This window comes from Lissotriton vulgaris, chromosome 6, assembly GCF_964263255.1.
Source record: "Lissotriton vulgaris chromosome 6, aLisVul1.2, whole genome shotgun sequence".
NCBI lineage: Eukaryota > Metazoa > Chordata > Amphibia > Caudata > Salamandridae > Lissotriton > Lissotriton vulgaris.
The window spans coordinates 270,922,565-270,936,486 of NC_141694.1; positions in this window are offsets into that span (position 1 = coordinate 270,922,565).

The following is a 13,922-nucleotide window of genomic DNA, read 5'->3' on the forward strand; positions in this document are numbered from 1 at the left end:
AAAACGCATACAAGATGCTAACGCAATGGTACTACACCCCCCTGAGGCTCAGCAAAATGTTCCCCGCTTCCTCGCCGCTGTGCTGGAGGTGTGGCACTGCGACTGGCGACTTTGTACACATCTGGTGGTCGTGCTCTACCCTAGCTGTCTTCTGGAAGGAGGTCCTTAGTCACATTAAGAAGGTGTTGGGTTTTCCCCTCCCTGAAGAGGTTTGCACGCTCCTGCTGGGCATCCGACCCCCCACACTTAGGGCCCTCACGCGCAGCGACTGGATCCTCACCCTTCACATGCTAGGCGCTGCCAAGCAACTCATTGCTCTGTACTGGAAGCGGGCTGAGGCACCGCCGATAGCCTCCTGGTTTGTGCGCCTCTGGCAGGTCCTGACTATGGAGCTGCTCACGGCGCGGATACAATCGAGGGGGGTGCGCTTCAAGGCAGTGTGGGAACCTCTTGTGCGCCATCTGTGCTCCATCAGCTATGCCCGCCACATGCCTCCCAGGCTTCGCGCTCTGCAGTTATTTGAGGACGCCCTCATCCCTGCTGACCCGAGCAGACTAGGCTCTTAGTTGCTTCCCCCAGTGTAGGTTTGCGTCTCCTACCCCCGACCGGCGACTACAATCTCTCCCCCCAGACCCCTCTCCATCTCGCTACTGCTCACTCCTTTTCCGACTTTTTCTTCTTTCCTCCTTGCCACTCTGGCTTCCACCCCTCTTTGGGGCAGTTTGGACCCCGTTGGGTCTTTTGAAAATGTGACACCACTGCTCTCCCTCCCACGCGCGCCTCTCCCGCACAACGACACATCGCCAGCATATGGCCACCGCTTACTATCAATACCCCTAAGCCACGCGGTTGGCCCCCTCCAGGGGTTGTAGGCAGGGCGCTGTGTTAATGCTTCAACCACCCCTGGTTCAATACATCTCCTAGCTCTTTTCTGCGCGGCCGGCCCCGACACGGGGTTGTAGGCTTATCGCTGTGTTCACAATAAAAACAGATTTGAACAAAAAAACTTCCTTATATGGGTATTGCAATGCCCTTAGGTTCTCACCTATCGGTGAAGACTAAGAATAGGATATGGATGCATCAGTTTGTTGATGTCTTTAAACTATTACATAGGGATATTCAGGCAAAAAAGGACTCCAAGATGGAAGAGTGGGAATTAGCTAAAAGACCTAGAGTTCCCAAAACAATAGAAAATTTGACATCTGCTTTCCTTATCTATGTGAGCATTTACTGTGAACGACATCAAGAAAGAGCAGTGGCTATGTTTAAGTACATAGACATAATACTCAAGGCACAAATGCATTTTGGTGGCTACGCTTGGTTAAGTTATGATGAGGAGTTTAGAGCAAAGATTAGTATCTTCAACGATAAACCATGGGTTGACATTGACTCTGAAGGATGGTTACAGTGGAGCTTAACCCCTTAAGTGCTGCTGACGGCCAATGGTCGTCAGCAGCGCTACCTCCCCAGTGCTGCGCACGACCATTGAACGTCCATTCAGCACTAGTTCTAAAGGACAGCGCAGCACTGGGGAGAAATGTTTACACGCAGCTAAGGTGTTAAACTCAAAAGTAGCAGCAGGCAAAATAGCTGGCCCTTTCTTCCAGTGTCCCCTTGTTAATATGATCATTTCTCCACTGGGGGTTATACCCAAGAAATCTGTTGGGGAATATCGCCTAATACATCATTTATAGTAGCCAGAAGGCCTGTCGGTTAATGATTTTATTTCCTAATCGGATTCAAGTGTGTCTTATGCATCGGTGGACGATGCATTGAAATTGGTCAGGTCAGCTGGGAAAGCAGCAGAACTGGTAAAAAGTGATATCCCGTCAGCATTTAGACTTCGGCCCATACATCCTTCTGATTTTGAGTTACTAGGCATGTGTTTCAATGGTGCATTTTATGTGGATAAAGTACTCCCTATGGGTTGTTCAATATCCTGACCCCTATTTGAGACCTTTAGCACTTTTTTGCAATGGTGCTTTACACAGTTTAGTGGCCAGAATCTGGTTTGTCATTACCCAGATGCTTTCATGTTCATAGGTGAAAGGAACACTGATCAATGCTGGAAGGCATTACAAAACTATCAGGTCATGGCACGAGCTTGGTGTACTGTTGACCCAAGAAAAAACTGAAGGTCCAAGCGCAAGGTTAACTTTCCTGGAAATCGAAATAGATACAGTAGAAATGTTAGCCAGGCTACCTGCTGAGAAGGTTCAAGAGATAAGGTTCTTCTTGTTGTCAGTAATCAATGAAAGGAAATTGGAATTCAGAAAGGTAGAGATTATTTGGTTACCTGAATTTTGCATGTAGAGTGGACAGGGCGGGCAGCACTTTTTGTAGGCATTTGGGCATGTCCATGTCTGGTGCCTATCTCCCTCATCGCAGAGTAAGGATATCCATGGCTATTAGGGCTGATCATAAACAAGAGGAATCCTACTGACAGTGTTTAGGAAAGCATATCCCACAATGGTGTGGGAGCACTTAGTGTTTTTTAAAATACCCCTCACACACCAAAAGGTCCACTTGGTGTCATGCTTCATCATAGGGGTCTTCGCACCCCTCTAGCGGGATGCGGCGTGCTACAACCTATGACTACGCGGGAGCACTTGTAGTAATGACTATGTGTGGTGTATGTGATGCAAGTGATAGGGATATTTATGTGAGTGGTGGGATTTAGTGAAGGATTAAAAAGATACCTGGCTCGTGGGTAATAAGAATAAAACTTTATTCACAACCCCGGGCTGGTACTACTAAAAGAAGTGAAGTGCGAGGTTGGACCTGTCGTGATAATAGACAGTACCTCATGTGTGCGTCGACATGTTTCGGAGCTTACGCTCCTTCTTCAGGACGGGGGCACAACTTCCCCACCTTACTCACGTTTCACTAATTTGTAACAAGAAATTTGTGTAAATAACAAAAAGTGAAAAATTCAATATGTGTATAAAAATACAGGCTATAATGTGCCTACAGCGGTTTAGCTCAAGTTCAATGCAAATTTCATGACCTGAGAGAGGAAAAAGAAAAAGAAAAAGATGGTCACCCTGGTCATGGGTAGCTCATACAGGTGCAGTCACCTGGAACAAACCATTCGCTCAATTGGCCCTGTAAAAGAAAACCGACAAGACATACAACACATACAACACATAAAACACACACTCTCTCAAAGTATGTAAAGGAAGTTGTGGTCATACTTAATAGGTATTGCTTGCTTGCTTCATGAGCATTCAAGAACGTCTGGGGGGGGATTGCTATTGTGCAATCTAGGTAGAAAAACAATGTCGGTTTTAATATGGTTCGTTACTTACATAGTCTTGAGAATGCTTGCATTGCACACTCTATACTCAAAAACTCGGGATGAGTTGTCCTCCGTCTTACCCCACACGCTACTCCGCCGGACTGATTTGGAAAGCCCGCGGCGTGTGGTATTTATACCTGGTTTTTAATTAGTGGTTCGACCTCGTTAGCCTTTGGCGGATGTAATTGTGTGCCCATACAAGGATGATCCGCCTTTAGATGGTAAATTATCAGGCTAATTGTAGGTCCTTTTTTGGCAGATCCGGCGTGAGCGATCAATTGTCAGCCCCACGGTTTCGTCTCGGAGATGTGCGCATGTGTGGATAGCATCCACCCGGTTGCCCATGCTCAGATCAGGTTTGTAGTATAGCTCATGCGCGAGGGATGGAAGAGTATCCCTGTACATGCAGTATGTTCAGTGCTTTTTTCTTATTTTCTCTCGGAAAAATGCTCTTGATTCGAATCAAGAGCATTGCACACTCTATACTCAAAAACTCGGGATGAGTTGTCCTCCGTCTTACCCCACACGCTGCTCCGCCGGACTGATTTGGAAATCCCACGGCGTGTGGTATTTATACCTGGTTTTTAATTAGTGGTTCGACCTCGTTAGTCTTTGGCGGATGTAATTGTGTGCCCATATAAGGATGATCCGCCTTTAGAAGGTAAATTATCAGGCTAATTGTAGGTCCTTTTTTGGCAGTATGTTCAGTGCTTTTTTCTTATTTTCTCTCGGAAAAATGCTCTTGATTCGATGCGCAGAGATACTCTTCCATCCCTCGCGCATGCGCTATACTACAAACCTGATCTGAGCATGCGCAACCGAGTGGATGCTATCCACGCATGCGCACATCTCCGAGACGAAACCGTGGGGCTGACAAGTGATCGTTCACGCCGGATCTGCCAAAAAAGGACCTACAATTAGCCTGATAATTTACCATCTAAAGGCGGATCATCCTTATATGGGCACACAATTACATCCGCCAAAGGCTAACGAGGTCGAACCACTAATTAAAAACTAGGTATAAATACCACACGCCGCGGGCTTTCCAAATCAGTCCGGCGGAGCAGCGTCTGGGGTAAGACGGAGGACAACTCATCCCGAGTTTGTGAGTATAGAGTATGCAATGCAAGCATTCTCAAGACTAAGTAAGTAACGAACCATATTAAAACCGACATTGTTTTTCTACCTAGATTGCACAATAGCAATCACCTCCCAGACGTTCTTGAATGCTCATGAAGCAAGCAAGCAATACCTATTAAGTATGACCACAACTTCCTATACATCCTTTGAGAGAGTGTGTGTTTTATGTGTTGTATGTCTTGTCAGTTTTCTTTTACAGGGCCAATTGAGCGAATGGTTTGTTCCAGGTGACTGCACCTGTATGAGCTACCCATGACCAGGGTGACCATCTTTTTCTTTTTCCTCTCTCAGGTCATGCAATTTGCATTGAACTTGAGCTAAACCGCTGTAGGCACATTATAGCCTGTATTTTTATACACATATTGAATTTTTCACTTTTTGTTATTTACACAAATTTCTTGTTACAAATTAGTGAAACGTGAGTAAGGTGGGGAAGTTGTGCCCCCGTCCTGAAGAAGGAGTGTAAGCTCCGAAACATGTCGACGCACACATGAGGTACTGTCTATTATCACAACAGGTCCAACCTCGCACTTCACTTCTTTTAGTAGTACCAGCCCGGGGTTGTGAATAAAGTTTTTTTTTATTACCCACGAGCCAGGTATCTTTTTAATCCTTCACTAAATCCCACCACTCACATAAATATCCCTATAACTTGCATCACATACACCACACATAGTCATTATTACAAGTGCTCCCGCGTAGTCGTAGGTTGTAGCACACCGCATCCCGCTAGAGGGGAGCGAAGACCCCTATGATGAAGCATGACACCAAGGGGCCTTTTGGTGTGTGAGGGGTATTTTAAAAAACACTAAGTGCTCCCACACCACTGTGGGATACGCTTTCCTAAACACTGTCAGTAGGATTCCTCTTGTTTATGTAACTAAGTCTGTGGAGTAAGAATCCTACTTCGTTACTCTACCTCCCTCATTTGTTTATATGTATATTAGGGCTGATCTGCACATTTGGCTGAAGTTTCTTGTGGACTTTAATGGAGTCTCTTTGTATTTTGTCGAGGAAGACATGATCTGGCAGATACAATTCTTTTCTGACCTGTCAGGTGCGAAAGGTTTTGGTAGGGTTGTTGGTTGCCTGAAAGTTGGCCTGGGCAGTGTTGAAGCAGGGGTGCAGCACAGCCTTCCTTGAGTTCTTCCCATTAATTGGGGAATTGTTTGTTTGGGGGACAAATTCAGAAACAGATCGGTTCTTTTCAACGTGGACAATATGGCTGTAGTTGAATTAATAAACAAACAGAAATCAAAGGATATGAGAGTTTTGTGTCTTTTAAGTGCTTTTATGTTAAAGTGTTTGCAACTTAACATTGTATTTAAGGCTAGGCACATTCCTGGAACAAATAACAGTATAGTAGACACTCTATCTCAATTTCAGTGGCAGAAGTTTCGCAATCTGGTGCCAGGGGCAGACATCAACAAGACTCAGATCCCTCAGAACGTTTGGGCATGGGGGGGATTGAGGATAGTCAAGCTCGTAGAAAAGTTATCAGCAAGCCTGGAGAGAATTCCTAAGTTATGGTAACATCAATGCTTGGCTTGGGAGTGTGATAGATAAGGAACAACTCTTATTAGGTTTCGTGCTGCATTTGATAAACAAAGGTTTATCACACACCACTATTGCAGGAAAATTAGCAGGAATTTCCTTTTATGGTCAGTTGTGGTGGGGTCAGGACCCAGTGGAGGTAGTACTGGTGAAGAACGTTTTAAAAGGTCTAAGCAGCGAACAAAGTGGCAAAAGATAGTTAAGAGAACCAGTGACGTTTAATTTACTGCAACAAATGTTATTACAGTTGCCTTTGTGCTGCTATGACGAATTTGAATGTTTCAAGTTTAGGTTATAAATGTTGTGGTTGTTTATTGTTGCATTTTGGGCATCTGAGTTGGTGGGTTTAAGAAGTCAGGCGGGCATCCGTAGTGATGAGATATTTCTGGAGCAGCAAAGAATAACAATCTGGTTGAGAACATCCAATACAGATCAATTAGGCAGGGGAAAATTTGTATCTTTGAACAAGAGTTGGGTGGGGGTTGTTGCCCCATGGAGAAATGGGAACATTTTCAAAGCTTAGGGCTTTTGAAAACAGGGGAAATCTTTTGTCATACAAATGGGAGAAGGATCACTAATGCACAGCTATTACCAGTATTGAGAAAGGCTATCAGGAGGTTGGGGAAAGATCCTGTGTGCTTTGGCACTCATTCATTCCGTATTGGGACAGCTACGGAGGTTGCAAGACTGAGTTGGTCATGGTCAGATATCCGCAGAATTGGGAGATGGAAATCAAAATGCTGTGAAAGATACGTTAGAAAAAAAGTGAACCTATATATTTTCCTGTTCCTAATATTTGTTTTTTAGGTCTCGCCTGTCAATGCGCATGCGCATCGAGCAAGGCGAGAGTATTGGCACTTATCCGCTCTTTATCCACACTGCAAGGAATCGTGGCGATTCCTTGCAGTGCACGAGAAATTTAAGCTCAATGCGCATGCGCATTGAGCTTAAATGCGCGTGCACATGCCCCCAGCCGCCTGCCTTGCCTACTCTCTCTCACAGCCTCCCCCAGCTCCGCCCCCTCACTACTTGATTGCACGGCCGCTAGGCCGTGCCTCCCCTACTCTCCTCCCCCCTCCTCCTCTCCTCCCCTGCCTGCCTGCCGCTAGGCCGTGCCTCCCCTACTCTCCTCCCCCCTCCTCCTCCTACTCTCCTCCCCTGCCTGCCTGCCGTGTCGCACCTCTCCCCTCTCCGCCCCCTCCCCTGCCCGCCCCCTCCCCTGCCCGCCGTGTTACGGTGAAAGGCTTGTTTCCAATTTAAGCACAGGGAATGAATACAAACTTCTCTGAATGTTGATAGAAATAGGCATCCGTTATTCCTGTGATGTGATAGCATCTTTATATTGCGCAAAACGTGTCAACAGATTTAAAGTACAACATTTAAATTATTTAAAATTCAAATGGCCAAAACTTGCAACTGTATTTTGCAGCGATGGCGTGGTTCATCAGCTGTCCTGAGCCTTAGTTAGTCTAGCTTCGAAAGCCATAAATAGTCTCTCTTCTACTGTGTTCGCCTTGTTTGCCGTCCTCTTGGTTTAGTCTGTCTTCCATGTCTACGGGGCTGGATTGGTAGTTCATCGACTGTGTTGTTTGGGACTAGGGCCGGCATCTCTCTTCTAGTTGGGGATGTTAAAAGTTCTTCCTCTTGGTTATTGACTACGCCGCCATGGGTCTGAAGCTTCCAGCAGATGACAGTCCAGGGCGGGTGTCTGTGCGTGTGCGGCCGCTGCTGCCCGTAGAGGTGCTCCGTGGACACCAGCCTTGTCTGCGGGTGGGACCGCAGGAGCTCACTCTGGGACGGGACCGCACTTTCCGTTTCCACCAAGTCTTTGGGGCTGAGACCCCAAACCAGGAGGCCGTGTACTCGACCTGCGTGCAACCACTGGTGCAGTCTTTCTTTCAGGGCTACAATGCCACCGTGATCGCTTACGGTCAAACGGGTTCTGGCAAGACCTACACAATTGGGGAGGCGAGTGTGGGTGAGTAAAATATGTAATCTTTGTACGTCCCCCTATTGGTGGCTGTGTGTGAGCAGTTGAGCTAGTCGTGCTTCCCACGGGTGAATATATCATCAAGGCTGCACTGTATTGTGTAGTTTCTGATGCACGTGAGCACATACACAATTTCTGGTGTATGTAAATAATGTTACATTTCTGGTGCCAGCGATCAGTTTATCCTTTCTGGTGCCAGACTGCCAGTGAGTAAGGTAGCTCTTCTGTTGCAAGTGAGCCATGTTCCATTTCTAGTGCAAGCCAGCAATGTTCCAGCTGTACTTACTACAAGTGCTCGTGTGTTTGGGAGAGAAAGTTATAATGTTGCACGTTTTTTTATCGTAGCACAGTGCTCGCCATTTGCAAGCCATCTTGGTGCTGTTTGGTAATTTATTTTGCAGATTTTTCTCTGCTGCTCGTGGGTTTCCCCTATTTTTGAGGTTTTGTATCAGGGGTGTTTGTGTGCGGTCCAGTGTCTCATAGTACACGTGTCCCTCTCTGGCCTGTCCCAGTGACAGACTTTTCATGGTCCAGTGTGCATGTTACTGTCGCCTTCCCAGTTTTATCTTGTGCCCCTTCTCTCGTCCATGTTTCCATACCAGTATCACCTTCCCCTGTCAGTGGGCTGGGTTCCTCCGGGTCTCAGACCTATTAGTAATTAAAAACAGACATTGAATCGAGTTCCTATATTAATGTCCTTAATTGTACTGACACATAATACTGATTGATTTTTGAACAATGAATGTAAAAGACGTTAAGGTAATCCAAGTCAGCGATTTAGTTCATGTTTAAATTTCACACGTTTCACTTAATCTTGCACCAAAATACTGGTCCGGTGTTAACATTACAAGGATCACAACAAGCATTTGCAATGCAATAGGTCTCGCATTAGGAACGTTTGAGCTATTGGTATTGTAAATGAAAAATGTTGTATTTATGTATTGGTTTTGAAAATAGCTAAATTAATAGCTTTGTCATTTGCAATGCCAATAGTTTTAGCTTTCGCAAATGTGACACCTATAGCATTTGTAATGCCATATGTGTTGTATGTACGTGACTTAGATGTATTGATATTACACACCCTCACTCTCACTCACCCTCACTCTCACTCACCCTCACTCTCACTCACCCTCAACACCTCACCCTCACTCACCCTCACTCACCCTCAACACCTCACCCTCACTCACCCTCACGCTCACCCTCACTCACCCTCACGCTCACCCTCACTCACCCTCAACACCTCACCCTCACCCTCACTCACCCTCACCCTCACTCACCCGCACTCACCCTCACCCTCACTCACCCTCACCCTCACCCTCACTCACCCTCACTCACCCTCAACCACTCACCCTCACTCACCCTCACCCTCACTCACCCTCACCCTCACTCACCCTCACCCTCACCCTCACCCTCACTCACCCTCACTCACCCTCACCCTCACTCACCCTCACCCTCACTCACCCTCACTCTCACTCATCCTCACTCACCCTCACCCACCCTCAACCCCTCACCCTAACTCACCCTCACTCACCCTCAACCCCTCACCCTCACTCACCCTCACTCTCACTCATCCTCACTCACCCTCACCCACCCTCAACCCCTCACCCTCACTCACCCTCACCCACCCTCAACCCCTCACCCTAACTCACCCTCACTCACCCTCAACCCCTCACCCTCACTCACCCTCACTCACCCTCAACCCCTCACCCTCACTCACCCTCAACCCCTCACCCTCACCCACACTCACCCACACTCACCCCCACTCACCCTCACTCACACTCACTCACCCAACCTCACTCACCCTCACCCTCACTCACCCTCACTCACCCTCACCCTCACTCACCCTCAACCCCTCACCTCACTCACCCTCAACCCCTCACCCACCCTCAACCCCTCACCCTCACTCACCCTCAACCCCTCACCCTCAACCCCTCTCACCCTCACTCACCCTCACCCTCAACACCTCAGCCTCACCCTCACTCACCCTCAACCCCTCACCCTCACTCACCCTCACTCACCCTCAACCTCATGCTAAAGATTTACAAAAAAACCCATAAACAATTCTAAAAGCACTAACTCTAATGCTGCGAGACCTATTGCATTTCTAATGCTTGTCTATTTAGGATTTGTGCAAAGGCCATTATCTGGAAAAATGAACACTTGGATAGTGGGACAATCCTTCATAAAATGGGCAGCTATATACGCTGAACAGCAAATTTATGGCAGATCTCTTGGACACCCAAGTAGCAGGCATGAGGTGGTATGGAAGGGGAAAGGTGGAATTCGTTGGGGGGGGCTTATTTAATACATTGACTGAAATGCGCTCCAATTCTAGTTGCCCTGATATGTTAGTTATTCATTTAGGTGAGAATTATTTAGTAAATTCATCTGGTCTGTCATTAATAAAACAAATGAAATTGGACTTGGCTGTTATAAAGAATAACTGGGGTGGTAAATGTATAGTTTGAACTGAATCTATAACTCTACAACATTGGAGAGGAGCGAGAAGTCATGCAGCTATAAAAAAAAGCAAGACGTAAACTCAACAGGGCAATGAAAGTTTTCTGTGGCACTATGGGGATTACAGTATTGTCTTATGGCAATATAAAAGGAATGAGGGGCATCTATTTTGTGATGATGGTGTTCATTTATCTCAAATGGGGCAAGCATATTATTTATTAGAATTGAGAGATTTGTTTTCAAAACTTTGGAAAGAAAATGTATGGAGCTCCAGAAAAATGTTATACGGATGTTATTTTCATTAATAAGGTGTCGGGACAGGAAAACTCTTTGGTTTTCCTGGATGGAGTTTTTTTTTGGGGGGTGGACAGTCTGGAGCGGGCTTATCCATCCCTCGGTGGGGGGAGGACAGGACACAGGGGAGGGGAAGAGAAATGATAGGGATTTCAATAACAAGTGCAGTTCATTTGAGGATGCTCGATGACCATAGGGTTTTTTTCTTGAAGCTATGTTTAGCTAATTTGGGGATTGAGGTATTTTAAGGTATTAGTAATTTTGAGTTGTTAATGCTTTTTACATAAAGTTATAAAATCCACCTGTCTTAATAAAGCAGCCTTTTTTTATTTAAACAAAGAAGTTGTGGGCTGTGATTTATTGTGCGAGGGGGGAGCCAGGGGAAGCTTGGAACAAGGCCGTCTCCCCCTGGGTGATTTCGCGCAACGGAGCAGGCCACGAAGCAGATAGGTGCGGGTAGTGTGGAGGGTGGGATCTAGCGGGAGGTTATAAATAGTGGTGCTTTGGGCAGGAAGATACTCGCGACTGTGGTTGTTTGGGTGGGAGGAGGTTTTAGCTGACCCACCCCCTTTTTTAGTTTTTTTGCAAAATAAATTTTATTAGCAGGCCTTTAGGAATTCCTGGACCACAATTAACATTCTGCCACTATAAGACAGGTATACGTTTTTACATATAGCTTGTAGGTGGGTTTTTTTGGGGGGGGGGGTTGGATAGTCTGGAGCGAGCTTATCCATCCCTCGGGGGAGAGGGGGGGAGGACAGGACACAGGGGAGGGGAAGAGAAATTATAGGGCTTTCAATAACATGAGTGCAGTTCGTTTGAGGATGCTTAATGACCATGGGGTTTTGTTCTTGAAGCTATGTTGAGCTAATTTGGGGATTGAGTTATTTTAAGGTATCAGTAATTTTCAGTTATTAATGCTGTTTACAAAAACTTACGAAATGCACCTGTCTTAATAAAGTGGCATTTTTTGCTAAAACAAAGAAGTAGTGGGCTGTGATTTATTGTGCGATGAGGGTCTAGGTGGAGTATGCAGTACAGAGGTAGCTGTGCCACGGTCAAGGCATTTACGTATGTGCAGGTACTGAGTAGGGCAACCAGACATCCTGGATTTGCCAAGACAGTCCCGGTTTCTGAAAGTATATCCTAATAGCTTTCTCCAAAGTTAATAAATGTCCTGGTTTTGAGACTGGGTCAGGTCAGTCAGAGATCTGCAATTGAAATGCTTCTCATAAATCAGACCCTCTTTAGTGAACATTCTTATAGCAGCGTTTTTTTTCTCAAAACAAGTGCTCTAATCTATCAACTTCATTCTAAGAGGGTAGATGTCACATAGAATGCCTTCGTTTTCTGACACTTAGAAAATACATTTCAAAAGCGTTCCTTTGTGACCTGCAAATTAGGTGTAGCTATAAAATAAAAGAACTAGAACATTCACAGGCCTAAACCTTTCATGACTTAGCCACTGTGAAATATAAATTGTGCCACGCTTCTTTGTCTACGGAAATCACAACTTAACATCAATGATCATGGACAATGTTTTTTTTAAAGTGCTTAGAGTGCATGAGACTGTATGAATGTAGACAAGAATGGATTAGCATGATTGAATCATTCCATTTTACTTTTTGTCAAATGATTCCCAAAAAAAATAACTTTTGTAATTTTCTAAGAAACATAGTTATGTTGGTTCTTTCTTCCCTTTATTTGTCAATTGCATTATATCGACTGTAATATGATTGCTTTGTATATGTTGCCTTAGGTATTTACATTGCAATGACTTAGCCATTGCCAGGTTTTTATGCCCTAAATTGGCATTTGATATGGATCAAAACATAATGTAATCAAGAATGTAATGTCCTTTGTGAATTCCATAAAAATGACTGTGTAATGTTGTGAAATGAATATCACTATCAGTTAGGGTAACCAGACGTCCTGGATTTCCCTGGACGGTCCCTTTTTTAGGTCTCGGCTGCGAAAGGCTGCACTTGCGCAGTCTCGCTGGCGAGAATTTATGTTTTTAGGGTATTTTTAGGTATGGGGCTTGAACCCGCCCCTCTTCTCCATTGGCTGGCTTCCTAAAGGGAGGCCAGCCATTGGACGAGAGGGGCGTCACTCCGTTCAAGCCCCATCTTTTCCAGATTCGGGGGTGTTTCTCTCTCGTCTTTTTATTTTTTAAGCCCGTCCCTTTTCTAGTGGTGGGCGTTTGTGGGCATTTTTTTTTTAAATACGGCTGTTTTTGTGTTTTCGTGTCTTTGTTGCCGGGATGTGCTGAGCGATTTTCGGGCAGGTAAGCTATTTTGTCGCTTGCCCCCTCGTTCGTTGTGCTTGCTCCCCTGCCCCCTCGTTGCTTGTTGTGCCTCTGTGTTCCCTGCTTGTGCCTCTGTTCCCTGCTTGTGATCCGGTTTTTGTGCTTCTGTGCCCTGCTTGTGATCCGTTTTTTGTGCCTCTGTGCCCTGCTTGTGATCCGGTTTTTGTGCCTCTGTGCCCTGCTTGTGCCTCTGCTCCCTGCTTGTGCCTCTGCTCCCTGCTTGTGCCCCTGTTCCCTTGTTGGTTGTGCTTGCTGTCCTGCCCTCCTCCCTCGTTGGTTGTGCTTGCTGTCCTGCCCCCCCTCGTTGGTTGTGCTTGCTGTCCTGTCCCCCCCCTCGTTGGTTGTGCTTGCTGTCCTGCCCCCCCCTCGTTGGTTGTGCTTGCTGTCCTGCCCCTCCCCCTCGTTGGTTGTGCTTGCTGTCCTGCCCCCCCCCCTCGTTGGTTGTGCTTGCTTGTGATCCGGTTTTTGTGCCTCTGTGCCCTGCTTGTGATCCGGTTTTTGTGCCTCTGTTCCCTGCTTGTGCTTCTGCTCCCTGCTTGTGCCTCTGTTCCCTGCTTGTGCCTCTGTTTCCTGCTTGTGATCCAGTGTTTGTGCCTCTGTTCCATGCTTGTGATCCGGTGTTTGTGCCTCTGTTCCATGCTTGTGATCCGGTGTTTGTGCCTCTGTGCCCTGCTTGTGATCCGGTTTTTGTACCCTGCTTGTGATCCGGTTTTTGTGTTGCTCTCCTGCCCCTGCCCCCTCGTTGGTTGTGCTTGCTCTCCTGACCCCTCCCCCCCCTCATTGGTTGTGATTGCTGTCCTGACCCCCCTCCCTCGTTGGTTGTGATTGCTGTCCTGCTCCCCCCTCATTGCTTGTGCTTGCTGTCCTGCCTCCCCCCT